Here is an 18,396-nt window from a genome sequence, read left to right as displayed (position 1 = left end):
AACTTGTAAGTCATTTTCAGTCAGGTGTCCGGACACTTTTGATCACATAGTGTAATTGTATTAAAACCTGAAGTATTTTGGGGGTTAAATAACGACGCTCATACGCGTCGTAAATCTGCCTTTCACAATTGCAGACTGATTTATGTTAAACCGCCATGGATGCAACGGCATAAATTTTCCACGTGATTTGCTGTTGAATGAATGAATAGTTCCACAAATACAGGAAACAACTGAGTAAAAGTCAAGAGTTATGCGGCAACGAGGCGCTCAGGCAAAAGTAATTCCGAGAACGTACGTTCACCTGAAGTACAGCGTCTCAGATCACCTTCGCAGGTACCAGGAAACGACTGATAATGTTATCCTACAGAAAATGAAAAAAAAAGATGGAGACTCGTATCTGCGGCGCTATCTCCCGCGTCTGTATTCGCCACGCCCCGTCGCGACCTGAAAGCCCGTCTTCGGTTTGGAGTAGCGGCTGCGTGGGAGACACGTGCTAGGCAGCGACGCTGGTGAGTAACTCACGTCTGTTGCATGCAAAACGCAATACGTAAACCTACCACTTAGCTCGCGGTAGGCATTAACATTTTGCGCCTCATACCTTTCTAGCTTGTCCATATTCTGCTAAGGCTAGACTATGGAATAAAAAACGCTTGTTTCGCATTCCACATCTACGTCTACGAGGTTACTCCGCGGGCCACCATACGGCGCGTGACGGAGGATACCCTGTACCACTACTGATCATTTGCTTTCCTCTTCCATTCGCAAATAGAGAGAGGGAGAAACGACTATATGCCCTCGTATGAGCCCTAATTTCTCGTATCTTATGTTCGTCGTCCTTACGCGCAATGTATGTTGGCGGCAATAGAATCGTTCGGCTGTCAGCTTCAAATGCCAGTTTTTTAAATTTTGACAGTAGTGTTCCTCGAAAAGAACGTCGCCTTTTCTCCAGGGATTCCTATTTGAGTTTCCGAACCATCTCCTGTTCCTCGAAGCTACCGGTAACAAATCTAGCAGCCCGTCTCTCAATCGCTTCGATGTCCTCCTTCAATCCGACCTGGTACGGATCCCAACCACTCGAGCAGTACTCAAGAATAGGCCGCAACAGCGTCCTATATGGTGCCTCCTTTACAAATGAAGCATGTTTTTGTTGTGGTCTTCAGTCCTGAGACTGGTTTGGTGCAGCTCTCCATGCTACTCTATCCTGTGCAAGCTTCCTCATCTCCCAGTACTTACTCCAACCTACGTCCTTCTGAATCTGCTTACTGTATTCATGTCTTGGTCTCCCTCTACGATTTTTACCCTCCACGCTGCCCTCCAATACTAAATTGGTGATCCCTTGATGCCTCAGACCATGTCCTACCAACCGATCCCTTCTTCTAGTCAAGTTGTGCCACAAACTTCTCTTCTCCCCAATCCTATTCAACACCTCCTCATTAGTTATGTGATCTACCCATCTAATCTTCAGCATTCTTCTGTAGCACCACATTTCGAAAGCTTCTATTCTCTTCTTGTCCATACTAGTTATCGTCCATGTTTCACTTCCATACATGGCTACACTCGATACAAATACTTTCAGAAACGACTTCCTGACACTTAAATCTATACTCGATGTTAACAAATTTCTCTTCTTCAGAAACGATTTCCTTGCCATTGCCAGTCTACATTTTACATCCTCTCTACTTCGACCATCATCAGTTATTTTACTTCCTAAATAGCATAACTCCTTTACTACTATAAGTGTCTCATTTCCTAATCTAATTCCCTCAGCATCACCCGATTTAATTTGACTACATTCCATTATCCTCGTTTTGCTTTTGCTGATGTTCATCTTATATCCTCCTTTCAAGACACTGTCCATTCCGTTCAACTGCTCTTCCAAGTCCTTTGCTGTCTCTGACAGAATTACAATGTCATCGGCGAATCTCAAAGTTTTTACTTCTTCTCCATAAATTTTAATACCTACTCCGAATTTTTCTTTTGTTTCCTTTACTGCTTGCTCAATATACAGATTGAATAACATTGGGGAGAGGCTACAACCCTGTCTCACTCCTTTCGCAACCACTGCTTCCCTTTCATGCCCCTCGACTCTTATAACTGCCATCTGGTTTCTGTACAAATTGGAAATAGCCTTTCGCTCCCTGTATTTTACCCCTGCCACCTTTTGAATGTGAAAGAGAGTATTCCAGTCAACATTGTCAAAAGCTTTCTCTAAGTCTACAAATGCTAGAAACATAGGTTTGCCTTTTCTTAATCTTTCTTCTAAGATAAGTCGTAAGGTTAGTAATGCCTCACGTGTTCCAACATTTCTACGGAATCCAAACTGATCTTCCCCGAGGTCCGCTTCTGCCAGTTTTTCCATTCGTCTGTAAAGAATTCGCGTTAGTATTTTGCAGCTGTGACTTATTAAACTGATAGTTCGGTAATTTTCACATCTGTCAACACCTGCTTTCTTTGGTACTGGAATTATTATATTCTTCTTGAAGTCTGAGGGTATTTCGCCTGTCTCATACATCTTGCTCACCAGATGGTAGAGTTTTGTCATGACTGGCTCTCCCAAGGCTGTCAGTAGTTCTAATGGAATGTTGTCTACTCCCGGGGCCTTGTTTTGACTTAGGTCTTTCAGTGCTCTGTCAAACCCTTCACGCAGTATCTTATCTCCCATTTCGTCTTCATCTACATCCTCTTCCATTTCCATAATATTGTCATCAAGTACATCGCCCTTGTATAGACCCTCAATATACTCCTTCCACCTTTCTGCCTTCCCTTCCTTGCTTAGAACTGGATTTCCATCTGAGCTCTTGATATTCATACAAGTGGTTCTCTTTTCTCTGAAGGTCTCTTTAATTTTCCTGTAGGCAGTATCTATGTTACCCCTAGTGAGACAAGCCTCTACATCCTTACATTTGTCCTCTATCCATCCCTGCTTAGCCATTTTGCACTTCCTGTCGATGTCATTTTTGAGACGTTTGTATTCCTTTTTGCCTACTTCATTTACTGCATTTTTATATTTTCTCCTTTCATCAATTAAATTCAATATTTCTTCTGTTACCCAAGGATTTCTATTAGCCCTCGTCTTTTTACCTACTTGATCGTCTGCTGCTTTCACTACTTCATCCCTCAGAGCTGCCCATTCTTCTTCTACTGTATTTCTTTCCCCCATTCCTGTCAATGGTTCCCTTATGCTCTCCCTGAAACTCTCTACAACCTCTCGTTCTTTCAGTTTATCCAGGCCCCATCTCCTTAAATTCCCACCTTTTTGCGGTTTCTTCAGTTTCAATCTGCAGTTCATAACCAAGAGATTGTGGTCAGAATCCATATCTGCCCCTGGAAATGTCTTACAATTTAAAACCTGATTCCTAAATCTCTGTCTTACCATTATATAATCTATCTGATACCTTTTAGTATCTCCAGGATTCTTCCAGGTATACAACCTTCTTTTATGATTCTTGAACCAAGTGTTAGCTATGATTAAGTTATGCTCTGCAAAATTCTACAAGGCGGCTTCCTCTTTCATTTCTTCCCCCCAATCCATATTCACCTACTATGTTTCCTTCTCTCCCTTTTCCTACTGACGAATTCCAGTCACCCATGACTATTAAATTTTCGTCTCCCTTCACTTCCTGAATAATTTCTTTTATCTTGTCATACATTGTATCAATTTCTTCATCATCTGCTGAGCTAGTTGGCATATAAACTTGTACTACTGTAGTAGGCATGGGCTTTGTGTCTATCTTGGCCACAATAATGCGTTCACTATGCTGTTTGTAGTAGCTAAACCGCACTCCTATTTTTTTATTCATTATTAAACCTACTCCTGCATTTCCCCTATTTGATTTTGTATTTATAACCCTGTAATCACCTGACCAAAAGTCTTGTTCCTCCTGCCACCGAACTTCACTAATTCCCACTATATCTAACTTTAACCTATCTATTTCCCTTTTTAAATTTTCTAACCTACTTGCCCGATTAAGGGATCTGACATTCCATTGTATTTCCTATTCATCCTTATTAACTCTCATTATCCCACATTTAGAGCTAGCTCCCATTCATCAGACCACCTAGAAATTTTATCTAAATCATTTTGTATCTTTCCACAGTCACTTACTTTGGACACCTTACTGTACACCACAGCGTCATCAGCAAACAACCACAGATTCTTGCCCACCCTGCCTGTCAAATCATTTATGTACATGAAGAACAACAGCGGTCCTATTACACTTACCTTGGCCACTATTGACGATTTCCTTGTCTCTGATCATCACGCGCTGTCAAGGACGACATACTGGGTTCTGTTTCTTAAGAAGACTTCGAGCCACTCACATATCTACGAATTTATTCCATGCGCTGGTACATTCGTTATCAGCCTGCAGTGTGGGACCGTGTCAAATGCTTAACGGAAATCTGAAAATATGGAATCTGCTTGTTGCCCTTCTTCATCCATAGTTCGCAGTATCTCATGCGACAAAACTGCAAGTTCAGTTTTGCAGGATCGATGCTTTATAAAACCATGCTGATTCGTGAATGAAATTTTCACCCTGCAGCGGAGTGTGCGCTGATATGAAACTTCCTGGCAGATTAAAACTGTGTGCCGGACCGAGACTTGAACTCAGGACCTTTGCCTTTCGCGGGCAAGTGCTTGGTTCAAATGGCTCTGAGCACTATGGGACTTAACTTCTATGGTCATCAGTCCCCTAGAACTTAGAACTACTTAAACCTAACTAACCTAAGGACATCACACACATCCATGCCCGAGGCAGGATTCGAACCTGCGACCGCAGCGGTCGCGCGGTTCCAGACTGTAGCGGGCAAGTGCTCTACCAACTGAGCTACCCAAGCACGACTCACGCCCCGTCCTCGCAGTTTTACTTCTGCCAGTACCTCATCTCCTACCTTTCAAACTTTACAGAAGCTCTCCTGCGAACCTTGCAGAACTAGTACTCCTGAAAGAAAGGAGTGGTAGAGCACTAGCCTGCGAAAGTCAAAGGTCCCGAGTTCGAGTCTCGGTCCGGCATACAGTTTTAATCTGCCAGGAAGTTTCATATCAGCGCACACTCCGCTGCAGAGTGAAAAATCTCATTCTGCGAACATCCCCGAGGCTGTGGCAAAGCCATGTGTCCGCAATGTCCTCAGCTGGGTACCTCAGCTGGTAGAGCTGCCCGCGAATGGCAAAGATCCCGAGTTCGAGTCTCGGTCCGGCACACAGTTTTAATCTGCCAGGAAGTTTCATGCTGATTCGTGGACCTAAGCTTCTCAGTCTTAAGAAAATGTTTTATATTCGAACTGAGAATATCTTCAAGGATTCGTCAGCAAACCGAAGCTATAGATATTGGTCTGTAATTTTGTGGATCCGTTCGTTTATCCTTCTTATATACAGAAGTCACCTGCGCCTTTTATTAGTCGCTGGGCAAGAAATTTTCGATAAATAGGAGTTAGGTAAAGGACCACTGCCGAGAGTAATCTCTATAAAACCGAACTGGGATTCCATCCGGACCTGGCGACTTACTTGCTTTCAAATCTTTCAGTTGTTTCTCTACGTCAGGGATGCTTATTACTACGTCGTCCTTACAGGAGTCTGTCCGATGGTCAGATGACGGTATGTTTGTGCGACCCCCCTCTGCGTGGACGATTTCTTGAACGTGAAACTTAAAACTTGCGATTTACTTCAATACTAAATGCCTAGACAAGTGCGTCATTTATTAATAAACTTGAGAACGTATTTTAGTGAAAAGCACAAAGACGCACGGCATTATTTACTTCGAGAATAGGACTTGGTAGATTCAACTGGCTAAATGGGAAAAATCTGCTCTGTTCTTAGGATTTGGTAAAGTTACTTCGGGAAATCAGAGTATTGTGTTTTATAACTGTAACATTTTTATTTGATTGCTTTTATAGTGTAGTACTCCGTATTTTTATCATTATGATTTTATTTCTATTCTGTGCATGTTGGTACGCTCCACATTCTTACAAAAAGTAGCAGATCTTTAATACTCTACAATACTGCTATTGCTGCTACTACAGTAGCATTATACTGCTGCGTAAGCACAGAGTTCAACAGCAATTTTAAATTCTCTAACAGAAAATAACAGAGGAGGAGACCCACAAAAAATGGTTTAAATGGCTTTGAGCACTATGGGACTTAATATCGGAGGTCATCAGTCCCCTAGAACTTAAAACTACTTAAACCTACCTAAACTAAGGACATCACACACATCCATGCCCGAGGCAGGATTCGAACCTACGACCGTAGCGGTCGCGCGTTCCAGACTAAAGGGCCTAGAACCGCTCGGTCACACAGGCCGGCGGAGACCCACACGTAACTCAAAAATACTCACGATGGGACTGGCTAAGTATACTACAATAAAAGAAATTTGTGAAGTACTTGGTATTAAATAGGCTATTATTATGCACCCATAACCGAGAAAAAAAATTATGTTAGAGATAGAGAAAAAAAGATACCAATCCTGCGTTTATGTGTCAATGATTAATTAAGTAACTCAGTAAGAACGTGTAGTCTTGCTCTCTCCAATCGGCTCTTTTTTCTACACATACTCTACTACGTGGGGACTTGGTCCCACTCCAAGACCATCGCGCAACAACAGTGGCGCATTGTCAGAAGAGTGTACGCGTTCCTGGTTTCCTGCAGGGAAAGCTCTGTCAAAGTACGCATAACAGGCGTATCACATTCTGATGGTGAATTGGCAAGGCGACTGCAATAAGTACTCCAACGTTAAAACCCGCGGCTAGCTACGATTCTTGTTATCAAATTGGTTGAATTGCATAGAGATTGATGGTAAAATTCTGGAGGCAGTGGACCAGATGCGACGCCGCGTCCAGCCGTACTGAAAAGGCGCTGACAACTTGACGAAGGCGAGCTGACCGGCCGGTCTACATCTTGCACCGTGCCATTTTCCACCCTTTCAACAAGCTGGAAGAACATCAGGGGGCCAAACAGATTTCCCAACCACGACTTCATTCACGTAGCAGTTCTTGAGTGGCTGCGTCCCCAAGGAACGGACTTCTATGGTCGAGAAACTGACCGATTAGTAGAACGTTCCGACTGTTATTTACAGAGACTTGGTGACTATGCTGACAAACGGCGTCATGTATATGTGTCACTTTTTAGCGAAGTGCACTATCCAATTGAAGTCACTTGGCTGCCATAATAATGTGTATCTTACTTTTTGAAGTCGCCTCGTATGTTTCTTGACATGTGTTTGAACGTGGGCTCTCGAAAATTTGAGAGTAAGGTTCTCTCCGATGTACAAAACCTTGTGGAAGCTCTCATTAGAGTGAATCATTTCTATGAAGCTCTCGCACCGAGAAAACAAACTCGTGAAGAAGCTAGTAGCTCTGTTTCGAAACTTCTCTGTCTCGTCCGTTATGCAACTTCGTGAAAATCCACTAACGAGGAATAAAATTGAAGAAATGGTCGAACAATTCATGTCCTTGTCGGTGAATTACACTTCCCTAGGATTCTTTCAATAAGTCTAAGTCTGGCGTCTTCCTTCTCCAATGCTATAACTACGTGTTTGTTCCACTTTAAATCGCTCTGCAGAGAAAATCTTTGACAGTAAACGGCCATGAGTCACTAATCACCGATGGTGTGGTCAAAAGATTCGAGTCTCGTTGTGCACTTACGCACGTTATGTTACATTTATTTCCGTTGATAGGTCAGCTCCCAGAAAGCGACCACCCATGGTTCAGCTTTGCTCGGGAGAGAGTGGGAGGGGGGAATTTGTTCGTGATTTACGGTGATTTTCAAAATGCGTTTCACCTACGACTTGTCTGTTAAAGGAAGGAGGTATGAGACTGATGCATACAACATGCCTCAGATGTCTAGTATTTTCATAACAACAATAACAATTCATAAAATATTTTAATACGGTAATAATTTGTGCATATTCTCTTGTCACTTTTTGTACATATGGAGATTTGATGAATTCTGTTCCATAGGTGGATCTCCTCCCGCTTCTATTTTCCCGAAGAGTTTCTGTAGACATTACTTCACTTCCTCCATACTTTCTAAGTCCCATTCGTATATTTCCTGATCTTGGGGCTTTATTAACTTTTACTTTAGCAGCCCTGCTAGCCGGCCTGAGTGGCCGAGAGGTTCTAGGCGCTTCAGTCTGGAACCGCGTGACCGCTACGGTCGCAGGTTCGAATCCTGCCTCGGGCATGGATGTGTGTGATGTCCTTAGGTTAGTTAGGTTTAAGTAATTCTAAGTTCTAGGGGACTGATGACCTCAGATGTTAAGTCCCATACTGCTCAGAGCCATTTGAACCAGCCCTGCTTTTACATCCTCCTCCGTTATTTACCTAATCAATAGCTAGATTTTTGTATTGCAGTCTTCTTTTGAAAGCCAATTTAAGATCGCTATGATAACACAGTCACTCAGTTAGTAATTTCGGCAGTATGTATTGCCATCCTCAGATCCATAAAACCGGGTAGTGGTAGTTACATCATACAATGTTTCCACCACTCTGTCACATGAGGACCACGCAATATGCATAAAAAAGTCACGGCATTGCAGTGACATGTTAGGCGTTCTGTCATAAATTATGCACAACTTTGAATACGCATACCTTATGTCAGAACACCTGGCACGTCATTGTAACGCCTCGACTTTTATGCATATTGTATACTCCTCATGTAACAAAGTGTTGTGAGAATTGTAACTACCACTTCCCGGTTTTAAGACTTTGAGGATGTCAATACATACTCCCAAAACTAGAAATGTGGCAATGGTGTCAGCATAGCGATCTTAGTAAATAAATTAATTTTCAAAATGGGACTACAATAAAAAATTATAGATCGGCTCCTGCACTTAATGATCATGAGGTAACCATTTCTCCGTTATTTTGAGTAAGAAAATAGAAAAGGATGTGTCGGCTTTAAGTGAAGAGCGAAGTGATTTTAGGCAAGGACAATCATGTCTTGATAACATTCGTTGTATCAGACAGTTATTGAAAAAATGCTTAAAAAAAAGTAAAAGCGTATATATTACTTTTGTGGACCTAAGAAAGCTCATTAAAATACCCATAGAACATAATTATAGGAAGAAATGAGAAGGGTTAATGCGAGAGAAAATGGATTAATCTGGTAAAAAAGTTCTAGAGGAATTCAAAATTAATGATTTAAAGTGGAAAAAAGGTTACCCGAATGTTTTCGTTGACAAGGGTCCAAAATAAGGTTGTGGAATGTCACCTATTCTGTTTAACGATTACGTGGAAAAGGCGCTGAAAAAACTGGTGACAGTACTCTTCGCTCTCTTTTTTTGGCGAATTACCAGGTAATATTCTCTCAAGATGAAGGCGATATGGAATACATTCTGAGAAACCTTCACAGTTTATACTGTGCGGCTGACGTAATATTACGCCGCTTGTGGGAGATTAGACTGTGCAGCGGACCTAATATTAAGTCGCGCCAGTTACGATGGTTTTCCACGGTGTCAAACGTATATTTACGGCTCCCACAAACGTCTGTCGGATCTGCAGGCTTCGTAGTTTTTGCTAGGAGGTAGTGGAGATATTATTACCGGGAAAACTTGTCGTCTTTGAAACCTTCGTCATTGCCTCTCGTTTCATAGGCGTTAGCTGATGTTCAAGTTCTCTCTGTTTCGTGAGTTTTGGTGTTGATTTTGTGTTCAAAACGTGCAGTGAAGAGGAGAAACGTCTGGAGCAAATGATTTACAAAGTCATTGACTAGTCTGCAAATGGTGAGAGCGAAATATTTGACGGCGATTTAGATTAAACGTTTATCGTTTTATTTTCGCTGATTGTGTTGTTATGAAGAATTTCCTTCAGGTAAAGCAGGAAAATAGACCAGTGAGTGTCTTGTTGTACTAAGTATCTCTCCAGGTTTCAGTTTTAACACACTGTACTCCACTATGAACGCTAAAATTTGCTGTGTTCTTGTGTTTTGTGTGTTTCTTTAGATTTAAATGGGCTGTGGAAGAAAGTTGAACAGAAAGATCACTTGTTTACTTACCGGGGTATTATTTGAATACCAATACGCATTTTCAGTTTTTTTCTGCGATAGATACTATTAAATTGAAGTTTCATTCGTGAATTCGCATTTAACCCTAGCAACGCCAATATATGTATATTTAAACTAGAAACTACAGTAAAACCTAAAAATGTTTTGAAATGCCACCTACATATTTCAACACACGAGTTATAACTTCAAAAATCACATACTTCAGCCAGTCCACAGATGATGGCAGCTACGTACAAAACCAACACCGTAAGTATTAAGAGCAGTATAGTAAATGGGGTTTGGGAATAAATCTGGACAAGACCGAGTGTATGTGTGTGGAACAGGATATGGTAAAAATTGACACAGAGGAAGGACAAACAAAATCTTGCAGAAGCTACAATAATAGATAATTCCGATAGATGTGACAAGGATAATATCTACAGAATAGCATGAGATAGTATGTAATAATAATATTTGGCAGTATAGTAAGAAAAGAATATTTAACAGTATGGTGGAGAACATAATTCTGTATGGAGTTGAGATGTGGTCTCAAACAAGTTAGGGAGAAAATCAGAACAGTGGAAATGGACTATATGAGAAAATGTATGCAATTAACGAGGCAAGACAGGATACAAAATGAGGAGGTATAGAGGCGAATGAGGATAACACGCTCCACAACAATAACTTTGGAAAACTGAGCGCTTAAGTTGTATGGGCACGTACAGAGAATGCCTAACCATACGTGGCCAAGTAAGATTTTAAACTGAGAGTAGCCCGGAAGAAGAAGGACAAAAGGCCAGCGCTAAGATAGGAAAAAAAAAAAACGGAAGACAGAAATCTATGACCAGATTACTGGAACGAAAGAGGCCTATGGAGATCGAAAACACCTAACTGATAGGAAGAAACGCCGCAGAAGAAAAGAGAAGAATATAATAATACTGATTTATTTAAATCAGTGCTTAATACATGGCTATAGCATAAGATCAAAGAAACTGCATTTCATAAAATACATTATTTGAAAAGTACTCGTCCCAAAAATGGGAAAAACATGTGCCATGCATTTAATGGAAGAAATATAATAGCAACCAACTTTCATAACTTTGACAACTTCATAATTTACAAGACATGAAATCGAAGTATGACTCGTCATTATAAAGTCTGCAGATTACGGTTCTGTAGGCTAACAAAGTCGGGAAAATGTTTGTTTTGGTCGTTTCCACGTTATGTTTGGAAAAGGCTAGTTCTTTCCGATACTTTTTTGCCTTAGTGAAAGGTCTTCCCCCTTCTGCCTTGCGTTACTCAGCTTCCTTGCACTCACGAACATGACGGGTTTGTTGTTGACAGAAGGTACACTCAGTCTGTGAATGGAATGTTCTCTACCGTCCACCAGCCCATCTCAAAGGCAACCAGCTACGAAGTGGAATTACCTACCTATTACCAGACGCTTAGTTTTCATACTACATGCTTCATCAACAGTCAGTTAAAAGGTTTGGAAATTGACGTAAGTAAAAGTATAAATGGTTTTAATAAACTTATCTCCGGAGGGGGCGGGGGGGGGGGGGGGGTAGGTTCTCTAAGAACCTCCACTTCTTCACTTTGATCCATCCGCGGCTGCCTGTCTTTGCACAAATTGCTGATTATCTTCTGGTGTTTCCGCATTTCAGGTTATATCTTGCCTCCTAATTAACTGGACGTTTATTTCGTAGTTGTTCTTCCGCTTATTTTGAATTTGTTTGGATTTTGTTTGCAAGGAATGATTCGGCTTCCTCTTAATCTTGTATACAGCTCTATTATCAAAGTAACGTTCTACAGAGTTAGACAAAAATATGGCAACACCAAAAACACAGCACAGTACGGTGTACGAAATCCATTGGCATTCCAAACAACCTCCAGTCGTCTCGGAATGGATAAATACAGGTCTGTGTGGTTTTCAGGGGAATCCTATATCATTCTTGCTGCAAAATAACGGCTGGTTCATGTAACGATTATTGGGGTGGATAGCAGTAGCACATCCTCATCTCCAAAGCAGACCACAAAGACTCAATAATATTGAGCTCTGGTGGCCGTGGTGGTCAGGGGACATGTGACAATAGTCATCCTCGTGTTCACAAAAGCAGTCCCGTCCTGTCGTTTAGGAGCATAACACTTTGTCCTATGGGATGGACCTGATCAGACAAAATTGTCACATAATCCTTGGCAGTAGGCCGACCTTGCAAAGTAACCGTGGGGCCCGTGGAACGCCATGATATGGCCTCCCAAATCATCACCAAACAACCGCCATGTTTCACTCTTGGGACGTAAACTCGGCCATAAGATGGAAACAGTGTGAAACAAGACTCATGCGACCAAACGACTTCTTCCATTGATCCATGGCCCAGATTTCATGGCCCCTTCACCACGTTTTACTGTTACGGGCATTTGCACCACAGACGAGTGGTTTTGGAATTTCAGCTTGCCCTGCAATTCCCTGTTTATCGAGCTCCCTTCCTGTTGGTTTGATGCAGACAGGGTTCGCGAGTGTGACATTCATTTCTGCAGATACTTACGTAACTGTCGTCCTCTTATTTTTCATCACAATGTTCTTCAGTGATCGTCCGTTACGATTCCTCAACACACACTTTCGTCCGCGTTGTGACTTAGCGGACGACGTTCTTCCGCTTTCCCTGTGTGCGGTGTAAATCTTCAGTACAGTGTCGATACTGCAAGCACTTCGGTTACTTGGTTATGGCAACACCCACCATACGAGCAGCAAAAATTTGTCTACGTTCGAAATCACTTAGCTCCGATGTAATGCATTCACAACAAAAACAAAACTGTTCTGCCCGTGACTGACACTTGCAACGTACCGAGGACATTACACACAGCTGCCGTTCGTGTTAAAATACAATAGCACAACCTACAGGCTTGACTAGCATCCGGATTTACGTTCAAGCATGCTTTTCTCACGGTCTTTCTTCATTTTTCGCCAATTTCTGTAATGTAGTAGTTGATTCACAGTGGATCCTCTTTGTCCACCACAGCACAAACGTGTCTACTCTAGTAAAATTGCAGCACCATGAATGTGTCATCCACCAGACGTCCAATTGACATGTCTGGATGTACACCGAAGAGCCAAAGAAACTGGTACACCTGCCTAATATCATACAGGGGTCCCGCGAGCACGCAGAAGTGCCGCAACAGGACGTGGAATGGAGTCGACTAATGTCTGAAGTAGTGCTGGAGAGAAATGACACCAAGAATGCTGCAGGGCTGTCCATAAACCCGTAAGAATACGAGGGGTGGAGATCTCTTCTGAACAGCACGTTGCAAGGCATTACAGATATGCTCAATAATGTTCATGTCTGGGGAGTTTGGTGGCCATCGAAAGTGTTTAAACTCAGAAGAGTGTTCCTGGAGCCACTCTGTAGCACTTCTGTACCTGTGGGCTGTCGCACTGTCCAGCTGGAATTGCCCAAGTCTGTCGGAATGCACAAGTGACATGAATGGCTGCAGGTGATCAGACAGGATGCTTACGTACGTGTCACCTGCTAGAGTTGTATCCAGCCTTATCGAGGGTCCAATATCACTCCAACTGCACACGTCCCACACCATTACAGAGCCTCCAACAGCTTGAACAATTCTCTGCTGACATGCAGGGTCCATGAATTCATGAGGTTGTCCTCCATCTGGTCGATACAATTTGAAACGAGACTAGTCCGACCATGCAACATGTTTCCAGTCATCAACAGTGCAATGTAGATGTTGATCCAATCTCGGAGTTGATGGGCCCAGGCAAGGGGTAAAGCTTTATGTCGTACAGTCACTAAGGGTACACGAGTGGGCCTTTGGCTAATAAAGTCCATATCGATGATGTTTCGTTGAAAGGTTCACACGCTGACACTTGTTGATGGCCCATCACTGAAATCTGCAGCAATTTGAGGAAGGGTTGCACTTCTGTCACGTCTGAACGATCCTCTTCAGTTGTCGTTGGTCCCGTACTTGCACGATGTTTTTCCGACAGCAGTGATGTCGGAGATTTGATGTTTTACCGGATTACTGATATTCATGGTACACTCGTAAAATGTTCGTGCGGGAAAATCCCCGCTTCATCGCTACCTCGGAGATGCTGTGTCCCATCGCTCCGGCGCCGACTATAACACCACGTTCGAACTCACTTAAATCTTGATAACCTACCATTGTAGAAGCAATAACCGATCAAACAACTGCGCCAGACACTTGTTGTTAGCTTCTGCCTGTTTATACTGTATATCTCTGTACCTGAATGCGCATGCCTATACCAGTTTCTTTGGCGCTTCAGTGTACAAATTACTATCATTTCAGCGCAGTCCCAGAAAGCGGGTAGGAATAATAGCAACTACATTTTGCATAAAAGGAAAGATTGTGCAGCTGTTTTCCCATTCAGAAACCAGCTTTAAATGTCTACTTATTGTGAGAAGTAGTCTTAGCTTCGTGTAAAAAGGATAAATGTCTACATGCGCATGTCGGAATTCATGAGTACTGTGGCTAATAAAGCTGCTGGAATTGCTGCGTATAATAAGGCGGCAATCCACATTAATGTACGAGTACAAAATAAATTATCAGTCTTTGGAAGCGGTAACATCAGTCAAGTATCTGGGTGACTATTCGAAATGATCTCAAATGGAATGATCAGATTACACAAGTAACGGGTAAGGCGAACTCTAGATTGCGGTTTATTGGTACAATCCTGAAGCGATGCAGTCCTTCAACGAAGGACATAGCTTACAATACGTTACTTCGTCCACTCTTAGAGTATTGTCCGCCTGTATGTGACCCTTACCAGTTGGGTCTGATTCAAGATATTGAGAAGGTCCAAAGAAGAGCGGCAAGATTCGTGACTGGTACATTTAGCCATCGCGAGAGCGTTACAAATCTCATAGAAAGTTTGAAGTGGGACACACTTGCAGATAGACGACGCGCTAAACAGAAGGGGTGCTCACTAAATTCCGAAATCCAATCTTCGCCGAAGATGTAGAGCATATATTATTACCACCAACTTTCAAATCGCGCAATGATCATCATTCAAAGATATGGGAAATAATAGCTCGTACTGAGGCGTTCAGGCAGTCGTTTTTCCCTCGCGCGATCCGCGAGTGGAACAGAGCGGAGGGGGGGGGGGGGATGACTTTGGCGCGAATTGTGCCCTCCGCCACACACCGCTTGGTGGCTAGCGGAGTATATATGTAGATGTAGATGTAGAGACAGCGGTTTATCATTCCGCGACAGTTCTGTTTGCTTTGGTCTGAAACCCACGACTGTCATGCGAACATGGAATAGATGAGCTCACAACGTCGATACATAATGCACTGCGAGCTGCCTTGGAGGTAGTACACGGAGTTGAACCAGTCTTTTTCTTCTTCTTCTTCAAACTCTGCCTACCTTACCGTACTGAGGCTTTATTTCATTGTCTAGAAGTTAAGTTGGTCTAGGGTATCCAAACAGCAGGTTCTCGCCTTTAACTTTGTCCAATAATATTCTGTCGTCATACCACAAGGAATCTTCACTGATATGGGAATAGCTAGGCAGAACTTTCTCTTAATGGGTGGAAAATTCTCTCAAGTAACAACAAGTGCCAAGTGTTCTCAAGAAATAACGACTGCTATCGACAGGGGATGTCAAATTGATTCCATATCTTTAGATTTCCAGAAGGCTTTTGACACCGTTCCTCATAACCGTCTTCTAACCAAACTGTGTGCCTATGGAATATCGCCTCAGTTGCGCGACTGGATTCGTGATTTCCTGTCAGAAAGGTCACAGTTCGTAGTAATAGACGGAAAGTCATCGAGTAAAACAGAAGAAATATCCGGCGTTCCCCAAGGAAGTGTTATAGGACCTCTGTTGTTCCTGATCTATATTAACGACATAGGAGAAGATCTCAGTAGCCGTCTCAGATTGTTTGCAGATGATGCTATAATTTACCGTCTAGTAAAGTCGTCAGATGACCAAAACGAATTGCAAAATGATTTAGGTAAGGTATCTGTATGGTGCGAAAAGTGGCAGTTGACCCTGAATAAAGAAAAGGGTGAAGTTATTCACACGAATACTAAAAGAAATCCGCTAAATTTCGATTACGCGATAAGTCACACAAATCTGAAGGCTTTACAGCCTAAATACTTAGAGATTACAATTACAAATACCCTAAATTGGAACGATCACATATATAATGTTGTGGGTAGAACAAACCAAAGACTGCGATTCACTGGCAGAACACTTAGAAGGTGCAACAGGTCTACTAAAAAGACTGCTTACACCACGCCTGTCCGCCCTATTCTGGAGTATTGCTGTGCAGTGTGGGATCCGCATCAGATGGGAGTGACGGATGACATCGAAAAAGTACAAAGAAGGGCAGCTCGTTTTGTACTATCGCGAAGTAGGGGAAATAGTGCCACAGCCATGATACGTAAATTGGAGTGGCAATCATTAGAACAAAGGCGTTTTTCGCTGAGACAGGATATTCTCTTGAAATTTCAGTCACCAGTTTTCTCCTCCGATTGCGAAAAAATTCTTTTGGCATCCACCTACATAGGGAGAAATGATCATCACGATAAAGTAAGAGAAATCAGGGCTTGCACAGAGAAATTTAAGTGCTCGTTTTTCCCGCGCGCCGTTCGATAGTGGAACGGCAGAGAGACAGCTTTAAGGTGGTTCATTGAACCCTCTGCCAGGCACTTTATTGTGAATAGCAGAGTAATCACGTAGATGTACATAGATGTAGATGTTCATTCATTTAATGAAAAATGTTTATCTGATTATTACATTAAACACAGTTGCCCTGTCCAATGTCCCCATGGGATCTTGACGGCTACTGATACTTACCGTATTCAGACTAGCATATGTGACAGAATGTGACACAGTCTGCGAAATCATCAAAGTCCATAAGTATGCACCACACAAACCAATGTTCAGACTGAGTGTGAATTACTCTAACTAAAAAGTCTCCCACGAACAGTTAACAGTCCAATAGCCACACGAGATTCTCCGGAATCTAAACATTGTAGCTAGCCCGCCGCGTATACCGATGAACTGGTCATAACGACTGACTTCCAAACCGCTCGGCGATTACTGGCCGACTAACCCCGTCGCCCACGACAGGATTCATCTCCAGGGGAGCGCAACGGAATGCCGTATGTGATAGGGGTATGAGACCCAACCGTGGATGCGTCTTTTCATCGCACATCTCGCTACATAATCAGAATTTAGGTATTGTAAACAGTATTCCAATAATGGTAAAAAGAATGAATTGTTTTCTTCTCTAATATAATTAATGACAAGGACAATATCGTTATTTGCTATGTAACACCATGATTTTATGGTTTTATCGGGAAGAGCAGATCGCCAGCTTCTATGTGGTGTGTTACTGGGACTGAGCTCTGTTTTTTACGATCGAAATACCATCGCTGTTCATGACCACAGCAAAATGTCAGTTTATAGAATTTGACTGATGTGCGTAATGTGTTGCGTAATTTAAAATGGTTTTTTGCGATTGTCTCCAGTAATTTTATCTACGCCATCTTTTTATAAACAAATATCAAAAATTAAATGCTACACAAGATATTCATTATTCTTGCTCAGAAATAGTTAACAATCAGCAATTCTGAAATGGATTCTTATTCTACACTGTTTTCCTTCTTATTTGAATTGCTGTTCATGTCCCTGCTAAACCTCTTAACAAAGTTATGAATCTGTAAGGTTATTATGGGCTTCTGTTTCTCTTTATTGCTCTGTAATTCTTGAATTAACAAAGCTGTCACTTATATATATCTATACTCTGCAAACCATCGTGAAGTGCATGGCAGAAGGTACTTCCCATTGTACCAATATTATTAGGGCTTTTCCCTGTTACATTCAAGAATAGAACTCTGGAAAAAGAACAGGTGAAACGCCTCTGTGCGTGCTGTAATTAATCTAATCTTCGTCATCCCCATTGGAGCACTACACGTGGCGTTGTAATATATTCCTAGATTCACTAGTTAAAGTTGGTTCTAGAAATTTTCCAAGTAGGTTTTTGCGGGATGCTTAGTGTCTAACTTCAACAGTCTGCCAATACAGGTTTTTCAGCATTTCCGTGATTCTCTCCCATGACTCAGTCAGTCCTCCAACCATTCGTGCTGTCCTCCTTTGTTATCGTGCAATATCACCTGTTACTCCTATTTAGTACGGGCCCCACACACTTGAGCAATATTCTAGGCTGTCATATGAGTGCTTTGTATGCAGTCACCTTTGCACACTGATTGCATTCCCCTAGTATTCTAACAATGAACCAGAGTCTGCCACATGCTTTGCCTACGACTGAGTCCATGTGATCGATCCATTTCATACATCTTCAAATTGATTCACCCAGGTATTTTTATGAGTTGACCGACTCCAACTGTGACTTACTGATATTAAATTTGTGTTGTAAA

The 18,396-nt window shown here is 42.2% G+C and overlaps 1 protein-coding gene and 1 non-coding gene across 2 annotated transcripts in view; one reads left to right on the top strand and one right to left on the bottom strand.

The window, feature by feature from the left end:
• Positions 1–427: 427 nt before the first annotated feature.
• Positions 428–18,396, top strand: part of LOC126195045 (fatty acid 2-hydroxylase) — a 66,324-nt gene continuing 48,355 nt past the window's right edge. Inside the window, exon 1 of the mRNA XM_049933491.1 lies at positions 428–509. The gene's annotated coding sequence lies outside the window, so the exon portion shown is untranslated. The remainder of the gene's footprint in view (positions 510–18,396) is intronic.
• On the bottom strand, positions 4,746–4,836 carry Trnas-gga (transfer RNA serine (anticodon GGA)). The gene is given in 2 exon segments: positions 4,746–4,780; positions 4,790–4,836. It is a non-coding gene; the product is annotated as a tRNA-Ser (tRNA).

Source organism: Schistocerca nitens, chromosome 7 (genome assembly GCF_023898315.1).
Source record: "Schistocerca nitens isolate TAMUIC-IGC-003100 chromosome 7, iqSchNite1.1, whole genome shotgun sequence".
Classification (NCBI taxonomy): domain Eukaryota; kingdom Metazoa; phylum Arthropoda; class Insecta; order Orthoptera; family Acrididae; genus Schistocerca; species Schistocerca nitens.
The sequence above is the reverse complement of the archived record's forward strand: the minus strand, read 5'-3'. Positions and strand labels throughout refer to the sequence as shown.